Source organism: Euphorbia lathyris, chromosome 5 (genome assembly GCF_963576675.1).
Source record: "Euphorbia lathyris chromosome 5, ddEupLath1.1, whole genome shotgun sequence".
Lineage (NCBI taxonomy): Eukaryota > Viridiplantae > Streptophyta > Magnoliopsida > Malpighiales > Euphorbiaceae > Euphorbia > Euphorbia lathyris.
The window spans coordinates 38,152,417-38,166,711 of NC_088914.1; positions in this window are offsets into that span (position 1 = coordinate 38,152,417).

The window sequence follows — 14,295 nt, forward strand, 5'->3', positions numbered from 1 at the left end:
AACTCCTTCGAAGAAAAAGAAACAGAAGAAGAACAAGAAGCCTAAGGAAAGAACCTTCTCTTCTGCATTCGCAGACGTTGAGGACCTTGACGTTATCTCCTCACATTGGTTCTCCAAGAGCTTTGTTGAAGCTGAGAAACCCTACTGCGAATTGATTTCTAAGAACGGATGGACGAAACTCTTCACCCTAAATGGCCTGACCTATCCAAGGCTAGTCACTGAGTTCTACTCTAACTTGTTGATTGCAAATGACGATGTTGGCTTCATGGTAACATACGTTAATGAAAAACAAATCATCATCAACCCCTCATACCTGGCTATACTGTTAGACTTAAAGGAGGAAGGATCTGAGTTGAAAAAAACAAATGACTATAAACGAGTCAAGTATGAAGCTAAGTTCTGTAAGCTAGAAGGCCATATAGGTGAAGTCTCATGCACCTCACTCAGATAGCAGCAAAGAAAGGCTCACTATATACTGACCAACTATCTTTTCCCAAAGGTCAGTGCCACATCTTCCGCATCCAACTTCGAGCAGTGCTTCATCTGGCACATGCTGAATTACAAACCCTTGAATATGCTCGTATTTCTGATTGGGGCAATTCAACAAAGCACTGGGGTTCTTTGGATGGGCTCACTCATCACTGAGATCCTCAAGGATCATAAGATCAACTTCAAAGGTGAAGTGAGCACATTAGGCACAGAAATCACTGTTGAAATCCTTACTGGATTAGCACACAACCTTCCTTTCAAATCAAAATCAAAGAAAGGAAAGAAAACAATGGTAGAAGAGGAAGAAGAAGAAGAACAAGCTGAGCGGCCCAGTAAAGGGAAAAAGAGAAAAGTTGACTCATCCGCTCAGCAGAGAGCTAAACTGGTTGTTCAGACTGCTAAGAGAATCAAAGTGGTACTAACCAAACCTTCTCCTGCTGCGTCAGCAAAGAAGAAAGCTGAACCCACTAACTCTGCCCAGAAAAGACCAGCTCCTGTAAAAGAGGTTGAGGAAGAGCCTGAGGAAACTGAGCAACCCCTAAAGAGGAAGAAGGCTTCTAGAGTTACACCTTTGGACGCAACTCCAGTGGACTTTGCTGTCCCAAAGAACTCCTTCTTCCTGCGAGCTCAGGAACTCGACATTAAGACAACTCCTAATGGTCAATAGGAGAAACCCGTCTCTGTTGAGAAAATAAGGAGTAATGAACCCAGCAACTCGACTGCCGAAGTGCAGGTTGATGAGTAAGGAGCTGAGTCTCCTATTAAGAACACGGCTGTTGAAGAGCCCGCTGAGGACATTCATCTAGATGCTTCTCCTGCATCAACGAACCCCAACACTGCTGACCAAACTCCTTCTCCAAAACTATCAAAGGAAGGCAGTGAAAAACGGTTCAAGCGGAAGTCACGCAAACCACCAGTATTTGATGTTCTGGATGACTCCCCGCTTCGTGACCCTATTGTTGACCCAACTGCGTTGGAGTTCAACTTCTTCTCAAAACCAATTGAACCAACTCCACCAGTCAAGGAAACGCAAGTCTCTGTTTCTGGCCAATAGGAACATGCCAAAGCTAAAGCCACTAAGGGCCCAATCTTTGCCGACACCGCTGCTCCATCTTCTACTGAGCAAGTGATCGAAGGTTCTGGTGCTCAACTCAACGATCAAGTAATCGAAGACACTCCTGCTAAAGACAACCTTGAGTTGCCCCAACCTTAAGTCTCAACTCAACTCCAGGTTGACACTGAGCAGGTAGATACTACTGCTGTGCAAACCAATCCTCCTACTGAGCAGTTAGTAAACCAGTCAGCTCCTGCTGCTGGAATTCACACTGAGGATGCCACTCCTATTGCTCACTCTTCACTTGATCAAGCTGGCACCTCATATTCTAGATAGCACCCAAATCTTCAAACACCTGCTGCTAACCAGAACACATCCGCAGCTGATCCTCTAAGCTTCCTCACTACCTCAAACTCTAGGAAAAAGATCCTTCAAGCTGCTCAAGAACTGATCGCGGACATTCAACGAACTCACGCACCTGATGCTGAGTGTCCATCTGTTGAGCCTACTCAACTGACCACCATTACGCAACTTCTGACTGAACTCAAAGGTCTTAAGGAGCTAATGTGCATCATTTCGAACATGGTTGCTCAACAGCCCAAACAGGAGTTTGCAACTCGAATGGATAACCTTCACTTGCACATGGTTCACCACATGGATACCATTGAAGGAAAGCTCAATGCTTTATCTGATGCAAACTCAGCGATCTCCAAATCCGCTGAAGTGACCCAACACTTCACAATGCTGTCCACTGAGCACAATTGAACAGGTAGTTGAGGTTGTGCGCATACTCAGCTTGACCCGAGAAGAAATGCAAACTGACCAAGTCAAGACCAATGATATCCTGCACTATGCTAGATCGACCCTTGAGCACGTCCGACATCTGAACGCTCAGTTCCATATCTATGATGCCTCCATGCTCAAGATGTATCACCAATCCTATGCAAGGATGACCGACTCTATGACCTGGATGGGGAAGTCACTTGATTTCATGCTCAGTGTCATCAGTGCTCATATGCAAATTCCCGCATCCATCATGGCAGGTGGTCTACAGGTCTTTCAAGGTCTCAAAGAAAGTATGAGTCAAATGTAACAATACTCAACTCTCCTGACTCGTGCTATTCAAAACGGGCAGTTCTATGCTTCCGCACCACAGCATGGTGATGCTAGCAAAACGGGGGAGAAAAATAAGCACCCGGCAGAAGGAACTCAACAGAAGAGACATCCTGGATCAACTTCTACTGTCCCCCCAGGACACAGACTCAGCGACAAGATACATCGAAGCCTACTCAGCAAACCAAACCCAAATCTAACCAAGTTTAAGTCAACATTAGGAAATAAATTGTTTTTAATGTTTCTCTTAACTTGTGTAATCTTGATGTTTGTTGCTGCTATGTTTCCTGCTTCGCTGAGTTAATATATTATCGTATCTTCTTAAAACAACTGAGTTATTTACTTATTCGTGCTTATCTGCTGTGTTGATCTAATGCATGACCTTTCTCACATGTCTACTTACTTAAAACTCATTTAACAAAGTAAACTAAAACTTATGAACATAAAAAAATTGTACAAGTACTTGGTCACTGAGTAAAACTACTCAGCTCCAACTAACTTACTCAGCTTACTTCCACTCTGATAACTGAACTTAATCTTCCGCTTAACTAAGTATCAAAACTGAGTAAAGACAAAATGTTCCAAGTGCTGACCTTCTTCTAAAGCTGACCTTAGACCTACTTAATTAAACCTTAAAATGTTTAAAGTAAAACTAAGTCAGTGGTTCAACCCTTACGGGGGAGAATCTTCAGAAATTAAGAAAAGGTCAACTATCATAGGGGAGCTCAACACTGAGTTCCTTACTGAATATTTTTGCCAACATCAAAATGGGGGAGTTTGTTGAAACACCTTTCCACATGATTTTGATTTGACAAAATTATTTAAGTAGAATTAAATCTCCATGATAAAAATATTCAAACACATTAAATTTAAATGCTTTGATTTATTTGTACTAATGTGTTTGTTCAATGTTGAGTATTTTAATTCATAAGATATTAAGTTGTAAAGACCAAAGGCCCACAAGAGAAAGTCAAGCCCAAGTCAATGTCTGAAAGCCACACAGCCCAAGCAGATCAAAATACAGCTCAAGCTGAACAAAACGCAAGCCCAGCAACGAGAAGGATCGAGAAGCCTTAGACCAAAAGCTTCAAGACGAAGCTGCTGAGTTATGCGACAATGAAGTCAGGTCAGCGGCTGACCTGAACAAACTTGGAGACAAAGTATTTCTACTTTGGGTAAAGTTCAGAAGACGCAGGAAGCTGTCTGGAAGACTTTGGTCGAAGGCTTCTCGATCCTTCTCGTTGCTGGGCTTGCGTTTTGTTCAGCTTGAGCTACGTTTTGATCTGTTTGGGTCTTGTGGCTTTCAGACGTTGACTTGGGCTTGACTTTCTCTTGTGGGCCTTTGGGCTTTACAACTTAATGTCTTATGAATTAAAATACTCAACATTGAACAAACACATTAGTACAAATAAATCAAAGCATTTAAATTTAATGTGTTTGAATATTTTTATCATGGAGATTTAATTCTACTTAAATAATTTTGTCAAATCAAAATCATATGGAAAGGTGTTTCAACACTGTGGTCATATCGAACTACTCCCCACTCGAGAATGGGGAAGACATCATTCTTCTTCACCTATGGGGCCGAAGCCATGGCACCTGTCGAGGTGATTTTGTGATCCCCACGATGCGATAGTTTCGATGAGGCGAGTAACAGAGAGGCTCTCGCCGAAGCAGAAGACAGACTGGAAGAAGAACGCCTTAATGCTTTACTACATATCACCACTCACAAGCAAATCTTAGCATGATACCACAACAAAAAAATGCTCCCTCGAAATTTTCAGGTGGGCGACCTTATGCTCTGTGACACCGCCGCCTCACAATCTCCTCTCGCCAAAGGTAAACTAGGTCAATCATAGGAAGGCCCCTACAAGATCCACACTGTGCTCCACAACGGGGCTTACTAAATAGCTTCATTAGACGATAATGTTTTCGACAACAGCTGGAACGTTCAGACACTAATGAAGTACTACCAGTAGTTTTTGTAAATCTCCCCTCGTTCTTCCATATTAATAAAACTCGAGAAATCCACACCGAAACGATTCAGTTATAATCTAGCGAGCTACTATTTTAGCTAACTCGCGTATAAAAAACGAACAAATAATTCAGTAACCACATGTTACTGTCAATTATAATCAAGCGAACTACCATCTCAGCTCACTCGCAAATCCAAGATAAATAGATAATTCAGTAACCGCATGTTACTATCAATTATAATCAAGCGAGCTACCATTTCAGCTAACTCGCGTATAAACAACGAACAGGTAATTCAGTAACCGCATGTTACTGTCAATTATAATCGAGCGAGCTACCATATCAGCTGAACTCGCATATCAATAATTCAGTAACCGCATGTTACTGCCAATTACAATCACACGAGTTACCATTTTAGCTAACTTTTATATCAAATAATGATCTAGCGAATAATTTAGTAACCGCATGTTACTGTCAATTATAATCAAGTGAGCTAACTATTCAGCGACTCGCATCTCAAATAAATTAACAAAGTTCAGCCACCCACGTATCGAATGCTGACCTAACAAACATAAATAAATACGAGTTATTGTCAAATTATTATTATGCTACTTTTACATCCCGAACTCCGAGCCAATTATCGAAAGAAGTGGTTCAATATTAGCAATAACAGCCTGAAGATGATACTTTTTCTATTATCATTTCCAAACTACAGAAGCAAAAGCATCCGATTACCACAGGGTTCAGACCCAAGAGCTGGCACACATTCAAATAATAAAATCCAACAACAATTAAACTACAGACATTAGAAGTTACAAATAACAGACGAACGACACACCTCGACAGTTCTTCAAGCACATTTCTTACTAAGGATGAACACAATCAGGGTTCGGTATGGCTTCATCATCCATCAGCGCTTGATATACCGCCCTCCACTCATGACACCCGTCTGTATTATGCCCATTCTGCCGATGTTACAAACAAGCTTTACCAACATGGGTAACCCGATGTCCAGGATTGGGAGGGATAGGTCCGATCACACCTTGTCTGAAAAACTCTAGCAACATAACACTTCGAGGCTTCAGGGGATCCACGTATGTCGGGCCATTAGGTCTGGATGGCGAGGCATGTCATCCAACTCGGTGATACTCCATTTCCAATGGCAAGTTTAAGAATTGATCAGTCTCGTCAGCTAAGAGCCTCATAATCCACGAAGGATGCAGATTAACCATGATAATGGCTGCCTCATCGGGACCCATGAACCCGATCCCCTCTTGGTATGGCGGATCCTTCCCAGTGGCAGAAAAAGCACTCGCCACTGAAGGAAAATAGGCAAACGTTTGGCAGCGAAAATATAAATTTTTTTAACCTATTTCCTTAAACCAGATCCGTTAATCGTTATTTCATACAAGGAAGGATAAAAGGAAATACCTCTTATGATGAACTATCTACAGTTGCTAACGAAGTGCCCTCAACTCTAGTTTCGAGTTCACGAGCATAAAGAAAAACATAAGATCAAACAAGTTAGAATCTCAACCAAGAAAACAATCAAAGTAGATTGTCTCTAACAAATCAACACAAGATCAAGGAGAAAGAGAAATAGATAAAATCAATCGAATGGAAGCAAGCGGTGCGATTCCATCCTCTAGTGTAGGGGGTCAAAAATCTCACTCTTCGGATGATTAGGATTGGCCGAAATTTACAATAGGAGGGGTATAAATAAGCTCTTGTATCTAAACCCTAGTTAGATAGAATTAGGTTTTTTTTACATGAAAGATTGGGACGCGATTAAGTGGCCAGACATCCCAACTAGGTTGGCACCTCTAACACACCAAATCAACCCAAAATATTATTAATAAGAAAAAGAAAAATCACAAAGGGAGGAAAAGAAAAATAAAAAGGGTTCAAAACAGAAAAATTAAGGAAAACGAACATGAGCAACATTATATAGGTCGTCAAAAACAGACGATTGACAAAAATGAGGAGCCGAATGCCACCATATAAGAGTCGTAGCCGTCTTGCCAAAACGGGCAAGTTGATCCGCCACCTGATTGCCCTCTCGATAGATATGAGTGATTCTACAATTCATATTCGAGAATCTAGATAAACACTGAAGCCAGTCTTGTCTAATTTTCCAGGGAGCCATGGTAATCCTTCTGTTTAGCATATCCACCGCATATGCAGAATCCGATTCAATCCAAAGATTGTGCCACCCCCGTTTCCCAGGCAGATTCTACTGTAAAAATAATGGCAGACAACTTGGCAATGTGTGTATAGGAACTAGAGATGTTAATAGCATAGCAACCAATAACAAAACCACTAGAATTTCTGAAAATCCCACCAGCTCCGGCGATAACCGGCGCACCGTCCGTCGCGCCGTCGGTATTAACTTTTATCCAGCCCGACGGCGGTGGGCACCAGCTAACAATGATAGGGTCCAGCGGAGGCCTAGCATGGCTCGGCAAATTGACAATCCATTTTGGTTCCTGAATGTAAAAGTGAAGCCGATTCTGAAGGAATTGGATTGAAGGGAGATCATTTTCAAAAATAGCCATATTCCTGATGTACCAAATGTACCAAATAGCAATTATAGAAGCCAAATTCCACCATTTTCTCATAGAAATATGTAAACGGATAGCTCTAATCTCCCGGAAAAGATTCCCAAAGGTCAGCATACTACTACGGTGTATGCCGAAAACAGAGAAGACAACATTACATAGACTATTCGACACAGGGCATGTGATGAAAATATGATCAATTGATTTAATATGGCATTTACACAATTCACATCTCGAAGCAAGTGAAAAACCACATACCTGTAAATTGGTTTGCACTGCAATTTTCCTATGAATCACTAACCAGCAGGTGACAGACCGCCTAGGCGGCACAAAGACATTCCAAAGGAATTTGTTCCACTCAACTAGAGTGTTGTTGCAGAAGGAGCTATAAAAACCTTTGGCAATATACATACCTGACATAGCCGGCTTCCATAGATAGAATTAGGTTACTTATTAAGATTTATATTTAGAATAATACTCTTATTATTATTATTATTATCCATAATTATACCTAAATATATAAAGATAATATTAACTTATTTAATAGGATAATAATCAGAAGCAATTTAATCACAATAAACCTTCTAACTTAATTATCCTATAATTAATTGAATCCTCAATTATAATCTAATTACAATTGTCAAAATTAAATTAATTCCCACATGTGTTTATACACATGAATTTCGCCCCCTCTCTATATGGGCCTTAGTGGACTAAGTTGGGCTTCCATCCATTAATTAATATCCATTCCTCTTTTTGGTTCCAAGTCTTATGTGTGACCCATTAGGTTCTTATTACTACTAGCCGTATACAACTATTGAATTAGTTTCCTAAAATTACATTTAATCTTTGTATAACGGAATGAGTGCGAGGACTGTGATTAGCAGAACCGTAAACATTCCCCTAGAGCTATAAGAAGACATGTTGATTCCGTCGTTGACCTTCCGTATTAGTTACAGTATAATTCGATCTTTTATCAACTACATCCTTGAACAGAATCTTATGACTATGGATTATGTCAAGTCACATATAGCGAGACGTTCGTTTTACTTGTACATACCGAGTTAACTCCGAATAGATAGGTTAAGTGAAATCTCCATTTTAAGTCTTAAGCTATCATCTTGCAAGGATTTAGAGTCAAGTTTTCCACAAGCGATCCTTGGACATATCTCCCAAATGCTCAATCCAATGTATAACTATCCTGCAATTACTTCCTGTGATACCCAACGTCTGCCGTTCACACCCCAGAGTCATCTCTGTTATGGATCGTGTTACAACAGGATCAAAGCATCACATTCCATAATCCAGAATCACTAATTAACATTCCTTTGAGTCTTAGGATTACTTATACCTATTAATACCAATGAGATGAACAGGTGACAAGGATAAATCTACCCATCCTGTTATCTAAAATGGGAGATACGTCCAAGGATCGCTTGTGGAAGACTTGACTCTAAATCCTTGCAAAGTGATATCTTAAGACTTGAAATGCAGATTTCACTTAACCTATCTAATTGGAGTTAACTCGGCCTGTACAAGTAAAATGAACGTCTCGCTATATGTGACTTGGCATTATCGATAGTCATAAGATTCAGTTCAAGGATGTAGTTGATGAAGGATCGAATTATACTGTAACTAATACGGAAAGGTCAACGACGGAATCAACCTGTCTTCTTATAGCTTTGGGGGAATGTTTCGGATCTGCCAATCACAGTTCGCGTACTCATTCCGTTATGCAAAGATTAAATATAATTCTAAGGAATTAATTTAATAGTTGTATACGGCTAGAAGCAATAAGAACCTAATGGGTCACACATAAGACTTAGAGCCCAAAAGAGAAATATATATTAATTAATTGATGGAAGCCCAACTGAGTCCACCAAGGCCCAGTAACATAAAGGGGGGCGATTTTATGTAGATAAAACATAAAGGAATTAATTTAATTTTGCAACAATTATAATTAGATTATGATTGCGAATTAAATTAATTATAGGATAAATAACTTAGGAGGTTTAATGAGATTAAATTGCTTCTATTATTATCCTATCAATAAGTTATTATTATCTTTATATTTAGATATAATTATAGATAATAATAACAAGAGTATTATTCCAAATATAACTCTTATTAAGTAACCTAATTCTATCTAACTAGGGTTTAGATACAAGAGGTTATTTATACCCCTCCTATTAGCAAATTTCGGCTAACCCTAGTCTCTCCCGCAGACTGAGAATTTCGACCACTACAGTAGAGGATGAAATTCCACCGACTGCTTCCGAATCAATTGATTTCATCTCTTTCTTTTTCTCCTTGATCTTGTGTTGATTAATTAGAGGCAATCTATCTTGATTGCTATTACTTGGCTAAATTCTAATCGTTTAATTATATGTCTTGTTATGTTCATGAATGTAGAAAAGACATACGAGAAATTCGTTTTGCTTCTCCTACATCAGGTCAGTTCACGATTTCGCGGATTCCTGGATATTGAACCGTCGGATCGTCGCGATTTTTGGACATGAGCTTCTAGACATATTCTTCCATGTTTCCACCGTTGGGATTGTCGTTCGGAGGTCTAAAAGGTATTTTCGGATAGGGGCAGATTGGTAGACAGTTTCCATCTCTTTTGAAGTTGTGGGCACTTCGTTTGCAACGGTAGATTTATCGTCATAAAGGTATTTATGTTCAATCCCTCCTTATATGATAACGATTAACTGATCTTGGGAATAGGAAATAGGTAAAAATTTTATATTTCCGCTGCCAAACGTTTGCCTATTTTCCTTCAAACCGGTCAACATCTTGTTTGCTTTCCTTATCATATGGAAGACTCTTCAGATAAGTCACCAACTGTTTCTTCGGCTCCAGCATCTTCCAGGTTATTAACCAGCGACCCGAATCCATGGGATCCTCATTCTAGGTCACTTGAAAGGGAAAAACACCACGCAGCTGGCGAACCAGAAAATATCGATGTCGCCATTCTTGGATCTTCTCTTGGAGTCCTCTGAGCACGTTGAACTTCGGATGAGAGAAAGTAATGTGTTGCGAATGAGGACCTTTATTCGGGCGGAAGAAGTGTCGAAATGAGGACCAATAGACCTACATAAGGAATAAAACCCCACTAGCATCCTCCACCCATTCAGATGAATCTGATCGAGTCACAAATCAAACTCCCTCATTACCTCAACGAAGAACGGTAACAAGGACAGCCACATTCCCGACTCTATTTGCTCCTCGTAGACAATGAGCTCATTGGCTTCACCCGCATGATGAGCACGGTCCTCACTATTTAAAGCACCCAACTCGTAGGGCACCCCTATTCGATAGGCCACCGAGATAGAAGCAAGATCGACGGACACTATCGTACTATATGCATCCTCGACGACATAGCTGTCAGGATGTTTGGGCCGCCTGGATTTTTCAAAGCGCTTGCCATCGGACCCCATAGCACTAGGCAACCTTGACCACACTTTGGCCCTCATCCGCTCGTACAACGTCCCTAAGGTTTCACCCTCCTTTATAAGTCCTTCAGGCACCTCGACGGTCACTTCGTGGATGCCCGCCTTCACACCACCCAAAGGCCTTGCTACACTAAGGTTGGCCCGAGGCACCGAGGGTCGATGAGTCTTCATTTTCTTGGGTTGCAGAGAGTCGGCCTCGCCCTCTCTATCTACTCGCACCTTACGCTTCGGCGTGCGGCTGCATGACGCGTCTCGAACGACAAAATCACCCACGATCACGGAGGGCAACCGTACTAAAGCTCCTCGTGAAGAACCTTCTGACATAATCCTCTCTCCTCCCAATTTAAAAATCAAACAAGCAAAATGCATGGAAGAATAGGACGAGTTACTGACATCGCTCTTTACGACAACGACACAATACGGTTTCCTTGCACCCACAATCACAAACACTGACCTACAAAGGCTCCGGGTAATGACAGAAGAGAAGCACATGAGAAAATGGGCGAGGGGAACAAGTAATAGGAACAAAGGAATTCAGACCAGCAATTGAAGGAAGCGAGAAAAGATGAGCATAAACCCCCTAAACCCTTTTTATAGAGATGAAACCACCGACAAAACGGGCCAATAGGTGCAAATTGATGGCGAGTGCACAAGAGCATTTACCAGAAGCATTTAATGAAAGACAAAATGGGGGCGCACGTGTGAAAAGCCAAAGGTCTAATTCCTCATAGCACCCCACACAAGTAGATAAAGAGTGTGTATTTTATACCAACCTCGAACAAGACTGACGCTATTTCACACCTCACATGCAATACTCGACATACGACTTCGGGGGGGGGAACTACTTGATGAAGTATATGAAGTTGGCCCATAAGACCCACTTGACCCATCAAGTCCACCAAAGCAGAACTAAGGCCCATGCCCATCTAGAGAAGCCTATAAATATACACACAATGAACAAGAGAGGGACATGATTTTTCCATCTTACACTTCGAGTATATGCTTATGACCTCCACCTAGAATCACTAACTATCTTGATCGTCGGAGTGTCTTTAGGGACTGATCCCCTTACAAAGACGGCATTCGCAGGATCGGGCATCTCGAAGGAACACCAAGTACAAGCAAAATACCATCTCGACCACTATAGTTCGACACTCAATTAGTCATTATATATATATATATATATAAAACAAGAATACAGTTTAATAAATAGAATAAAAGTCAATAGCAATAACACACTCTTTTTTGTAATCACACCTTTTAACAATAATAACACAACAATAAGCTTCTAATTTTTTTTACAACTTCTCTCTTAATAACAACAAGGATAAACTGCAAATTTAGTCATATGATTATTGTTGTCCTCAGATGTGACTCTAGCAAGTGTACTAGATACAAGTAATAAAGTGATAAGTCAAGTATCGTATCCACAGGGATTGAGATCAAAATGATATGAGAAAATCGTTGCTGAACAGAGTGTGTGTGTAAAGGTATCTTCTTAGTAGGATTGATTGTTTTAGTGTGGACAGTTAAGACAAATGCATGCTAAAGTTATAAAGGATAAGACAAATAGAAGACAGTTTAAAGGATAGAACAGGCTAGGCACTGCCGAACAGGTTGTGCAAGGCCATACAACACTCCAACGAATTTGTGACAATACCAATGAAGTCAAAGTATCAGCTTTAATGCCCACTTAAGTCAACTTTCGTGTGTTCTTAAGTTCCTAAGATTTACTAGAGCCAATAGCGTCCTAAAGGAACTTTCTTTCTTGCATTAAGATCAAAGCTGCATTTCCGTTAAGAAAACCTTTGACACAACCATCTAACATGTCTGCTTCGAGGTTGCGAGTTGATAGAAATATCAGTGAAGATGCAAGTAGTGTCCTAACATTCATCTATCACATGCATATGTGCCTAAGCACAGAAATAAAGATCCTCATCAACACATCATTGGCAAAATACTAAACATTCATTGAAAGAGTTATAAAACTTACATCACCGGCCCGGACTGGCCGTGCCTATTCAAAATGGATTACTCACTCATATCGAGCAGTGAGCAATCAGAAGTTCTTGATACATTTAGAAACTCCATTGGAGCTCTAATCTAACGCCTAAAGAGTGACTTTTCTGTTCTAAACAAAATAAATTATCCAATGATGAACATGCCCTATCTTTCCTTTGCTACATCTATTTAAAGGAGAAAGATCGGGCCAAAACTGGTACCCCAAAGTACCCTTACAAAAAGGTAATACAGAAATAAGTCAACACTCTATAACTAAACAAAATAGAAAATGATTATGGATCCTTTTGACCCTTGAACACTCAAGGGTCGAAACATCTTGTCCTCATGTTACTTTAGGAAATGCCACCGAAACACTTTTCCACCTGCTGCCCCTGCCACGCCCACCTCTGATCTGTCGCTGTCCGTCATCAAAATATCCGGCGTTTGACCGCTGGATCATAGAAAGGCTCTACTCCTCTTGGCAGTTGCGAAACAAGCTGTTTCCAGCGAGTTTGGCTTTACTCTTTGCTTATCTAAAAAGAACATTAATCAGCCCTTTTATTCTTGCAATATAACATAAAAAAACCCCAATTCTTATATAAGTATTGTGATTAAACTTAGTCAATTTCATGTCTAACAATTATTGCGGAGGAGCGGATTTCCTCCACACACTGTCAGGGGTAATAATAATGGTTATTTTTTAGTCTTAACTACCAGCTTAACTGTTTAGTTCAATCGATTCCTTGACATTATATTAAAACCTCTTAGAGCAAGTGGTCGAAGTTCGAATCTTGACAACCGCATTTATTGATTAAATTTTAACACATGGTAAAATAGACATGTGTTCACAATATTATAACTGTTAGTTTGGCTTATTATATTAAAACAACATAATGTAACTGGTAATAAGGATTTTGGAAAATGTAATCCGCGTCTCACCTCGCTCCATTTACATGAGCATAACTAAGAAAAAGAAAAGGCTATAAATACCATTTAAACGAGCATAACTAAGAAGAGTATTGTTCACCTTATCCGAAAGAAAAAGAAAAGGCAATAAATACCATTTCAAATAAATAAACAGTTATTTTTAATTTAATCTTTAAATTATGTATTTTTTAAGATTAAATTATTGGTTTTTGTTTAATCAATGGCATAAAGACTATTTGTTTAAAGGACAAAATCAAATAGGTCTCCATTCTACACAAACCAGACATTTGCAAAGCTCTCCAATTAAACACAACCTAACAAGGGTTTAAAGTGTCAGTTACTCAATTTCTCCCATTATCTTCCTCACATCACATCCTCGTATTACAACTCTTAGAGCACCAACAATGGGTGTCTTTGTTGTATTATATCACAAAAAATCCATTTTTTTTCAAAAAAATCTAATACACTCAACCACCTCTCCATTACACCCATTTGTATCACTTTTTTACGTAGGACCCACTTGTCATAAAACTCTTACACATTTCAAATAAATTATTATTTCTATCCACCAAACAATTAATCTAATTATTTCATCATTCAATTTAAATAATTCCATTAATCTATAAATTAGTTAAAAAAATAAATATCAATTATATCTATAATTATTTTCAACCGAAATAGTTAATTAAAAAATATGATTAATTGCAAAAATAACATATATGAC